This window comes from Lissotriton vulgaris, unplaced genomic scaffold, assembly GCF_964263255.1.
Source record: "Lissotriton vulgaris unplaced genomic scaffold, aLisVul1.2 SCAFFOLD_1749, whole genome shotgun sequence".
NCBI classification, from domain to species: Eukaryota; Metazoa; Chordata; class Amphibia; order Caudata; family Salamandridae; genus Lissotriton; species Lissotriton vulgaris.
In genome coordinates, this window is record NW_028247807.1 from 462,825 (window position 1) to 474,217 (window position 11,393).

The window sequence follows — 11,393 nt, forward strand, 5'->3', positions numbered from 1 at the left end:
ATCTCGGACAGAGCGCTCCGCAGCTCTCTGTATCAATCACCTATAGAGTCGTGGGGTCGGTGACAGGTCAGCTATTCGGACAAATCGAACAATTTTCTCCAACTAAACTAGGCTAGTTATACTCTTCTTGGACCCCCAGACCACCCACAAATGTTGCAAGTGACAAGGTCCCAACTTACGATTGGTCAGGAGAGGTGGTTAGGTCATAGTCACCACCTAAATTTCTGTGTTCCCATATTTAATATTTAAAAGACAGTACCCACCCCTTACATTCCTGTTTCCAGGCATACGTGTAGAAGAGGACAATAGGGCATACAGTAGAAAGAAACAAATGTTGCATTTCAGGTGAAATTCAGCTTCTCCTCTCTGGGTCATGGGGTAGGTTCCCAGGAGCATCTCAGCTTCGGTAGCCAGCTGGCTGAGTTCCACTGATGCAAGGCCCGGTCCTCATATCACGTGATCGGGTCCACATAGACTTCTAAGATGGCGCAGCTCCCCAACTCCCAGGCCCCCAGATACGCGGTACATGAAAAGTAAGCGAAAACAAATCAGAATCACAGAAAAAATGAATACACTGTATACCGTGACCAACTACACTTTATCCCTTACTTTATAATATCTATAGCATTAGGGTTAAATGCAGGAATGACAGATATGCAGAAGCAGCATGAGCAAGCAGAACACGTGGTTTTAGACAAGCGGCCATGTTTAGCTACAATGCGCATGAGCGAACTCTCCCTCCAAAACTGCGAGTGCGTCACATCACATGGGTATGACCGACGCATGCGCAGACTGAATTTCTGCGAAGCGGCCATTCTGTAGTATGCAAGCGGAGTTAGGATTAATAGACACATAGGCAAGCGTCTCTGGGACACCCGCGTGTACTTTAAAAGTGTAATATTAATGACAAACGGGATTGGTTAATACTATTACAAGTTAACGAGGTTCATGAATGAGAGCAAGTCGCTTTACGTGCGAATCCTTGCTCCATCATAACCATGAGCTGCTCGAGGGTTGCTCAAAAGGGCTTTCAGCCACTCTTAAGATGCGACTATTCCCACTGAAATGCACCCACTCTAAGATGGCCGCTAACAATGACTTAAATCTTAAGGCAGTTGCACATTTATTGTTCTAGTTCAAGTAGTTCATGCTAACCGTGCCACTACTTGAAATCTATTATTCTTTTGAGCGCGCGCGGCAGCAGGGCGAGGCAAGCGCAGCAGGGGGAGGAGGGGAGCTTGGCGATTCACTTGCGGGAGCGATAATGGCGGCGATCGCTCCACAAATAAATTGCCACATGAGCACGTGCTGCCTTTGAGTGCAATGGCACGTGGGCACGTTATTGGCCAAAAAGCGAGTGCAATCACAAAAGGTATTTTTGCTTTGCAGCGCATGCGAGACCTAAAAAGGCCTGGGTATGGAGTCCCCAGGACCTAAGGAGGTTTGAGGAAGGTGCCACATGGCTTGTTGCCCCTTTAAAATACATAATGCACTGGGGGGTTAAGCCCTCAGGGCCTAATGATGCTCATGGAGGGGTGGCACAGGAGTTCCAGTCCATATTTTATTGCTGTGGCCCTGGGAAAAGGATCCTCTTGGCCTCTTAAGGCTCAGGGAGGGGGACCACATGACACTCCTTCCATTTATAAAAAAAATATATAATTGGCATCAGTTATAGGGTTCTCTGGCCTAATAAGGATTGGGGAGGGAGGCTGCCTGCGCTCCTCCCACAAAATTGTGGCCCAGGGGGATGGGGTCCACTGGGCCTAATGATGCTTGTGATAGGGGCCATGTGGCCTCTCTCTGATTTCTTATTGTATTTGGCCCATAGAGGTTGTGGTGCTCAAGACCTATTATGGCTTCGTGGAGGCATGCTCCACCCCTGTTTATTCGTTTTTGGTCCTGGGGGTGGGGTCCATGGGTCCAATTTAGGGTCAGCGAGGGGACCCTCCCCTTAATATATGTATTTCGGCCCCAGGGCCTGAAGGCCAACCCTACACTGAATACTATAAAGGTTATTTGGTAGTGTGGGGTTGACAGGCTGTTGTGGGTTTGGCCACAGGACTTGACGGCAGCCAAGACCTGTGACCAACTCCGTTGCACAGGGCCCAAACCTGTGCAGAGTGTGATGTTGGATGCCTGCAGGGAGTTGGAAGAAGGGACTGGCTGCAACACAGGCCCTGTGACAACTTCAATGACTAGACACCAGACTCTGAAACCACCACCTCGTACTCCAGCAACGCCAGCCAGCCCACCATCTCCTAAATATAGTTGTGTACATCATACTTATTGAAATGTCTTGAATGATGAATAGATCTCAAATAATCTCATACACATATTTATCACACATTGATTATTGATGTCCTGCTAATCATATTTTAATTTCGTACGTATACGTGATCACAGTTCCAGTGAGGACAGGGTTCAGTGTGGCTGTACTCAGTAGCGAAAGAATATTGTATTGTTGGAAGCAAAACCGAATTGATGCTGATGGGCATCATAATTATCCAGAATGAGCCACTGCGAGGTGGTACAGAAATAGCCAAATGTTTCATCATCTAATTAGTGACGTGCATTAAAGGATGAACGCGATTCCCACTGTTCCTACCTACTATCTATCAAAACCACAGCCAAGGGAACAGGGGCAGGATCAGCAGGAAAAGAAGGCCTGTTGAGCTTGACTCTAGTCTGGCAATGTGAAGAGACATGATAGGTGTAGGATAAGTGGGAGGCTTTCGCGCCGTCGGTGAAATAACACTACTCTTATCGTTTTTTCACTTACCCGGTGAGGCGGGAGTGCGAGCCCTGTGGGGCTCTTGCTTCTGGCTCCAAGCGCCCAGAGCCCGCCGAGCACGACCCGCTCCAGGGACAGTGGCAGGTGGGGAGTTTGACTGGGGCGGTACACCTGTCGAACGATAATGCAGGTGTCCTAAGGCGAGCTCAGGGAGGACAGAAACATCCCGCGGAGCAGAAGGGCAAAAGCTCACTTAATCTCAATTTTCAGTATGAATACAGACCGTGAAAGTGGGGCCTCACGATCCTTCTGACTTTTTGGGTTTCAAGCAGTAGGTGTCAGAAAAGTTACCCCAGGGATAACTGGCTTGTGGCGGACAAGCGTTCATAGCGACGTCGCTTTTTGATATTGTTCACCCACTAATAGGGAACGTGAGCTGGGTATAGACCGTCGTGAGACAGGTTAGTTTTACCCTACTGATGATGTGTTCTCGCCTCGGTGCCTACTCTAACCAGGGATCACACTTGGCAACTCTCGGCATTAGCTTGCCTCATCTCCACAACGGCCCCCCACAAACGCCGGGATGCCTCGTTTCACCTTAGAGATACCCAGGAGGGAACATCTCACAGGGAAAGCCAGGACGGGTTCCCCAGCGGTCTATAGCGCCAGGACGCCCCTGGGTAGTAGTGCGCTTTACAAGACACACACATTTACATTTACATTTACAAGAGGAACCGTAGGTTCAGACATTTGGTGTATGTGCTTGGCTGAGGAGCCAATGGGGTGAAGCTACCATCTGTGGGAATATGACTGAACGCTTCTAAGTTAGAATGCCCCCTAAACAAGTACGATACCACACTGCCGGGGAGCCACGGTTGGCCTGGGATAGCCGGCCTCTCTCGGGGGGGGGGTCGGTGCGTAGAGCCTCTCGCTTGGGCATCGGCGCGCGAATGTAAGGGGGCCGCCTCCATTGCCCTTAGTGCACCGCATGTTTGTGGGGCACCGGTTGCTAAATCATTTGTTAACGACCTGATCCTGGGTCAGGGTTTCATAAATAGCAGAGCAGCTAGCTCGCTGCGATCTATTGAACGTCATCCTCTGAGCCAAGCTTTTGTCTCTCTATGCGTGGGTGCCTGCGGACGCCCTCCTCCACCACACCCAGGGGTGGGTCCCTCTGCCGCGGGGCCCGGTGAGAGGGATGCGGAGGGGGTAACGCGGGCCTGTGGGAGGCCGCCTCCACCACATGCCTTCCGGCACAGGGGCCTCCCCCTCCTGTCCCTGCCCCACCAGGGTGCGGGGATGGGGGCCATCATCCCTTGCGGGTCAGCTGGGTGACCAGATGGCCTGGGCCGACCGGGCCTCCGCTTTCCGCTGCTCCCGGGCAAGTCAGGCAGGGAGGCAAGCAGCAGCCAGCCAGGGAAAGGAGCCTCCCGTGTGGCTGCCTCGGAGCGCCCAGTAAACCTCGCTGGACTGCAAGGGCGACTGTGTACGGCACCCTCCCAGGCCACCTGGGCACTGGGTGATCCAGAGCCATCTGGTTGCCTGGCTGCTTGACCAGATAGCCCTGCAGGGCCGGCAACCAGATGGCCGTGCAGGGCGGGTGACCAGATGGCCCTTGTCAGGAACTCGATTGCAAGCACTCAGGCTCCTACTAGTCAGAGGAGGGGTAAATTGGGTTGGCAAGTTAAACTGAGAAGAATTGGTCCCCATCTGTGGCTGTTGTTCAGTAGGCTGTTGCTCTTGATCGCATGCTCTGGCATGAGCGCTATTCAAGATGGCGGCCGTAGCCGAAGGAAGAGTAAGCGTTCTAGTCTACAGAAGAGCGGCGGGAGACAAAGTCAATCTGTAGCGCGAGGGCCTTGTGAACTGCGCACTTCAACTGATGAATTTGCCGGAGAACAGCATATTTCAACTGCGTCAGTCCAGAACAGAGAATCTTGCCCCAACCTTCCCCCCAAGCCCCCAGTTTTGGCTCGCTAGTTGCGGAAGGGTGTGCACACCGAGTACTCACTTTTTTCCCCTTTCCCTTTATGGAATTATTCGTTTCCTCCTGAGAGAAAATCTTCTCGTCACGATTCTTGGAGGTGTCGAGTGACATTCAGAGATAAGTGAGACTATTTGAAACCTATTTATTTGTTCCTTGATAGAAGAGAACCAGAGAACATTTGTCGAAGTAAGAGAAACCTTTTCTGTTTTGAACTTAAGCAAACAGCACCTGAAACAGTTGTTATCGAGAGTCGTTACAGGAGAAGTCAAGTTAGCTGTCTCCAGCTAGAGAACAATCCTTTTATTCAATGAATTCTGAAAGAGTCTACTAGTGTAGGCAAGGTAAGGGAGGGTTCCAGAAGTCCAGAGAGAGAGGGCTCCTTGGGAATAAACTGTGTCGCCTATTTTTCCCTGTATAGATATTCCTAAATTACCACAGTGAAACAACCAAGACATACCTCACTACATATCCTGACAGAGTGGCACTCCCTGAAGATTTATCAGGTAGTTATCAGCTATTGAGATAGGTTACATATAGTAGAGAGAGTAGGGAGTCAGAAGACCGGAGTTCTTTTCCTTCCCCCTCTGCAGGTTCAGTCGAGTCTTCAAAACAGAGATGAAGGACGCAGAATAGTCGAGAAGAAAACATCCTGAGGTGAAGATAGCGGAACCTGACAAACGCAGGCAGTCTCTCCTTTTCTTCCACTTCCCCTTTCCCCCTCGTGGGTGCCTCGCCAGAATATTCTGTCGGGCAACTGTGTACGGGAATTGGGACCTGTTGTCTGCTCCTGTGGAGATTCTGGCACTAAAGGTAAGGTCTCTGACAGATTGAAGTGCCAACCTTAACTCCACCCGAGCAGGATGACGGAAGGATTAGATGTCACCGCTTTAGCGATTTTAACTAAAAATATGCAGGAACAATTGACTCTAGCTTTTAGAGGAAAATAAGGATTTAAAAGAGGGCATAAAAAGATCCCAAGTCTGACACCAACAGCTTATTCAGAGGTTAAATGTTTTAACGGCAGATCCCTCATTCCAGGCTAGAGCATCGTCAGGAAAATGGTTCCCCAGTACCAGTTCAGAAACTACCACACAAGTCATACATTCCATCTCTCCTGTAAATCTTTTGGCTCCTCCTGAGCGTTTTAGCAGAGACCGTCAGAAGGCGCAAATATTCCTGATCCAATGCTCATTGCACTTTCTTTGTAAGCCAGTTATATTTGCGGAAGACAAGACTAAAACCGCCTTTGTATTGTCTTACTTGAGTGGCGATGCAGCTTCTTGGTCTATGCCAATTGTCTCCCGTGATGATCCAGTGTTGTATGAGTTTGAAGGTTTCAAAAAAGAATTTCTTCGGATCTTTGACCGCCGAGCTATTTCACAAGCTACAGATAACGAATTATTAGACTTGAAATAAGGGAATCGTGACTTAATATCATATTTTGGCCCAATTGAACAAGTTAATAGTCAAAACGGAATGGCCGGAAGCGAAAAGAGCCGCAATTTTTTATCGAGGCTTAAGAGAGGATCTAAAGGATGCTCTGTCCCAAATTCCAGATAGACCCTCTGAAGTTTCACGGCTAATAGATCTTGTTTTGCAAATTGATCAGCGGTTATCTGAGAGGAAGTCTGGGCGAAGGCGGGAATTTCAACCCATTCCTCCTCGATTTGAACGGAGTAAGACCGAAATCACCAAGAGTCCTGAGATTAGAGTTACAGAAGAACCAATGCAGATTGGTAGCGTCAGAGGTCCTCTATCCTAGGAGGAGAAAGAGAAAAGAAGATCAGGAAATCTGTGTTTGTATTGCAGACAGTCAGGGAATTTCGTAAGAGAATGTCCAAAGAAACCCAAGATAAGCAATCCGTTAAAAGAAAGGTCCCATCAGTGAAGGGAGTTGCCCTGATGGTTGACCAATCCAAGCCAACTCAAAATCAACAACATCTTGCTAATACCCTGCAATCAGCTTCCCCGTATCTTATTGTGCCTTTCGATTTAAAGTTTGGTGTCAAGGTTTTTAAGGATGTTCCTGTCATGATTGATTCTGGGGCAACATGGAATTTCTGCGACATCCAATATGCAAAACGGATTGGTTTGAGTTTCGTTCGGAAGGAATTCCCGGAACCAGTGGATGGCACGAATTTAACCTCAGGTCCTATTACAGATGAAACAGAGATTGTAGAGTTAAAACATAGTCAAGGCCATTTGGAAAGATTATCCTTGAACCTCATAGATGTTCCCCAGTTCCAATTGATCTTGGGATTGCCTTGGCTCACTGAGCACAACCCTGAAATAAATTGGGAATCCGGAACTCTGCAACTCAATTCAAGCTTTTGCCAAGATCATTGTTTTCATTCCCAAAAGGGAAATGACGAGATTTTTCCAGCAAGGTCCTTAGCCTCAAGACCAGTTGTGATTGGAGCCATTGACTCTGTGGTTATTCCCCCACAGTATGAGGATTTGAAGGCAGTCTTTGATAAAGCTAAAGTGGAAGAACTTCCCCCACACAGACCGTACGACTGCAAGATTGAATTAGATCCTGGAGCCAACTTGCCCTGTAGCAGAATCTACGCACTCACTGAAAAGGAGAATACCTTCTTGAAGGACTATCTGGACCAATATTTGGCCAATGGGTTTGTTCGTCCTTCTCAGTCCCCAGTTTCTTCTCCTTTGTTTTTCGTCCCTAAAAAGAAGAAATATGAATTAAGGACTTGCATAGACTACAGGGCCTTGAATCGGGTCACAATTAAAAACAGAAACAGATATCCTCTTCCCCTCATATCAGTGCTTCTAGACCAGGTCAAGGAGGCCAAGGTGTTCACAAAATTGGATCTGCGTGGAGCCTACCATCTGATTCGAGTTGCGGAAGGGTGAACGCTGTCCTGCCAAGAATTTGAGCCCTACTGAATAATGCGGTGAACTCGTCCCTGTGTAATTTCCAAACACCTGGACACTTTCAGCAGCACCTGCACGTTGTCTGCTTTCCGTCTGCAACAAGCAACAAGGTGCAGGCAGGGACGGAGCTTTCTGATTTAAGACTCCTTCTGGGCCAATAACAATGGCCGAATTTGAGGGGTCATCAGTCTCGTTTTGTTCAGTCTCTCGGCTGGGACAGTCAGGGGCCTCACACCTGATGCAAATGAATCTGAGGGGAAACAAAGGCTCACACCTTGATAGCAATTCACACATACTTAAGAGAGGCAGCTTTTCACTTTGTTCATCCCAATGCAGGGTGTCAGAGCGCTTTACATGACCACGTGCATATTACATGTACAATAATTTATATACGTTTGTAAATGAATGTACAGGATGTGTTACATAATACTGGGGATTGCTAGGTGTAAAAGTCACATATCATCTTCCATAGCTCACTGTGCTATTGTCCTCGTAATGCGGGCAAACGTACACATGATAGACCTGCTAAACATATGTGAGGGGTTTAGATCTTATGTCACTTCTTGTAATGCCACTTCCTGTAAAGTTGTGGCTTGTGATGCCACTTTCTATGAATTCAATTCCTGTGATGCCATGTGTGAAGTTGTGTGCCGTGATGTCACACGTGTTGGCGCCGTGATGTCGCCCGCCGTGATGACACTTGCATACTGCTAAATTAGGTCAGACCCCCCACTTCTTTTTTTAGGTCAAACATCAGCGCGCATGCGCTGCTGCAAGACCTGTTGTATTTAATAAAAACACTTTATACCTGCCTGCTACTTACCATTGACTCCCTCCTTCGTCTCTCTTCTTTGCTGCCTCCTAAGTTGTTCCGCAGATCCAATAGTTACGGTTAAGGCTAAGAAGCACCGGCCATGCACGGTCTTCTTACGCTTTCTTTCTTCATCTGTTGTTTTACAGAACTTGTTTTTTTAACGTTCCTTTTGGCCTGTTGCTGCTTCCCCCCTCTGACCTCCCTCGGACAGAAACGCTGTTGCCCGTCTGCTTCTTTTCATTTGAACATTTATTTACATTGTTCCCTACCACTACCCTCCTTGAAGTCCCTTTAACTATTTTTAGAACGGCAGTAATGGTGTTGCAGAGCCCCAATGTTCACATTAACGTCAAGCCTCCAAATGTGCAGGACGAAACAGCATAAGAAAAGATCATGTTGCCTGGAGCCAATTTTGGGAAGAAATGAAAGCCCTAACCTGCTGTATGGTACTGACTCACTGTCCCTTGTTTTCTCTGTTGACAGTCACTGACTGTTTTCACTCATGTACTATCATATCAGTATGTTGCTGGTGATAACTTTGAGGGTATGTGTGCTTTTGTTTTTTAAATTGCAAAAACCACAGTGATGGACAGAATGTAGAACAATGTCTTACATTCACCCCAGTACAAAGATCTGGACCTAAATCCATCATTTTTTTGCACTCCACACCACCCTAGGTCAGACAATGGCTATATGCAAATCAGCCTTGACCCTGTGCCTCATGGGAACAGTCCAGCCCGAACTACCAAGCCATGTCTTTCCTAGACCGGAATCAAGCATCCAAGGACCGGTTTCTGGCTATCAGCCTTCTTCAGCCTGGATAGCTTGACTCCAGTGATGTGGAGAGCCTGGGACTCACGTCTGAGCATACCCAGCCCACTCGGGGTGAAAATTGCAAAAACCACAGTTGATGGACAGAATGTAGAACAATGTCTTACATTCACCACAGTACAAAGATCTGGGCCTAAATCCATCATTTTTGTTGCACTCCACACCACCCTAGGTCAGACAATGTTATGTTATGTATTTGTTTGAGCGCGTACAGCTGCCCCAGCAATGAGGCGTCCCGGCGCTAATAACCATGAAATAACAGCTGAGGGGAATGAGAGGGAACAGCGAGATGGCCTAGGACAGAGGGAACAAATGAGTTTTAATTGCCTTCCGGAAGGCGGACAAGTTATTCAGGGAGCGAATGTTCAGTGGCAGGGAGTTCCAAAGTTTTGCCCCAGAACTTTGAAGGAACGGCCACCCATTCGGCAGAGCTTCGTTCGAGGGATAGTCACAAGATGTTGACCTAGGGAGCGCAGATTACGCTGACGGGTGTAAGGTACTAAGAGCGGGCGTAGGAGTTCAGGACATTCTGATTTAAGAATTTTAAAAGCAATAGTGAGGGTCTTGAATTGAATACGAGATTCGATCGGCAGCCAGTGTAGTCTTTGAATGGTAGCTCTGACGGAGCACCTACGGGGGAGGCCCACCACGGCCCTTGCCGCTGAGTTCTGTACCCGTTGCAGCCGTGCTATCTCTGCTTTATTGGCGCCTAAAAATAAAACACTGGCGTAATCCAACCGAGAAAGGATGATAGATTGAACAATTAGCTGGCGCGTTTTTGGATCGAAGAAACCGAGTATCGGGTAAAGACTCCTCAGCAGGCCCACACAAGTAGCTGCTACTTTCTTTGTGTGGGTCTGAAAACTGAGCGAGGAGTCCAGCCAGACGCCCAAGTTTTTCACCTGAGTTTTTGGTGAAGGGATGGGGCCCAGTAAGGAAGGCCACCAGTGATCACTCCAGTAATAGGAGTTTTTTCCGAGGAGCAGCACCTCCGTTTTCCCTGCGTTCAGTTGTAAGCAGTTGCCCGTCATCCACTGGGTAGCTGCTGCTAAGCTATGCAAATCAGCCTTGACCCTGTGCCTCATGGGAACAGTCCAGCCCGAACAGGGCCGGACTGGGAACCAGAACCGGCCCTGGCAAAGTGCTCGGCCGGCCCCCCTCCCCCCTCCGGGGGGAGAGGGGGGGGGGGGGGGGGTTCGACCGCGTTCTGTGCCAGGGCCGGTTTTCGTCCGTTTTTGTTACAGGGCCGTTTTTGCAGCATAGGTGCAAAAACGGCCCTGTAACATAAAACGTAAAACGTAAACGTAAAACATAAAACGGCCCCCAACCATGCGGCCCACCGGGGGATCGCCCGGTGCCCACAACGGCCAGTCCGGGCCTGAGCCCGAAGTACCAAGCCATGTCTTTCCTAGACCGGAATCAAGCATCCAAGGACCGGTTTCTGGCTACTAGCCTTCTTCAGCCAGGATAGCTTGACTCCAGTGATGTGGAGAGCCTGGGATTCACGTCTGAGCATACCCAGCCCACTCGGGGTGAAAATTGCAAAAAACACAGTTGATGGACAGAATGTAGAGCAATGTCTTACATTCACCCCAGTACAAAGATCTGGGCCTAAATCCATCGTTTTTTTGCACTCCACACCACCCTAGGTCAGACAATGGCTATATGCAAATCAGCCTTGACCCTGTGCCTCATGGGAACAGTCCAGCCCGAACTACCAAGCCATGTCTTTCCTAGACTGGATAGCTTGACTTCAGTGATGTGGAGAGCCTGGGACTCACGTCTGAGCATACCCAGCCCACTCGGGGTGAAAATTGCAAAAACCACAGTTGATGGACAGAATGTAGAACAATGTCTTACATTCACCCCAGTACAAAGATCTGGGCCTAAATCCATCGTTTTTTTGCACTCCACACCACCCTAGGTCAGACAATGGCTATATGCAAATCAGCCTTGACCCTGTGCCTCATGGGAACAGTCCAGCCCGAACTACCAAGCCATGTCTTTCCTGACTCACTGTCCCTTGTTTTCTCTGTTGACAGTCACTGACTGTTTTCACTCATGTACTATCATGTCACTCATGTACTATCATGCTGGTGATAACTGTGAGGGTATGTGTGCTTTTGTTTTTTAAATAG

At 48.5% G+C, this 11,393-nt stretch overlaps 1 pseudogene; it reads left to right on the top strand.

Moving 5' to 3' along the window:
• Positions 1–2,642: 2,642 nt before the first annotated feature.
• On the top strand, positions 2,643–3,844 carry LOC147665037 (28S ribosomal RNA; annotated as a pseudogene).
• Positions 3,845–11,393: the final 7,549 nt, after the last annotated feature.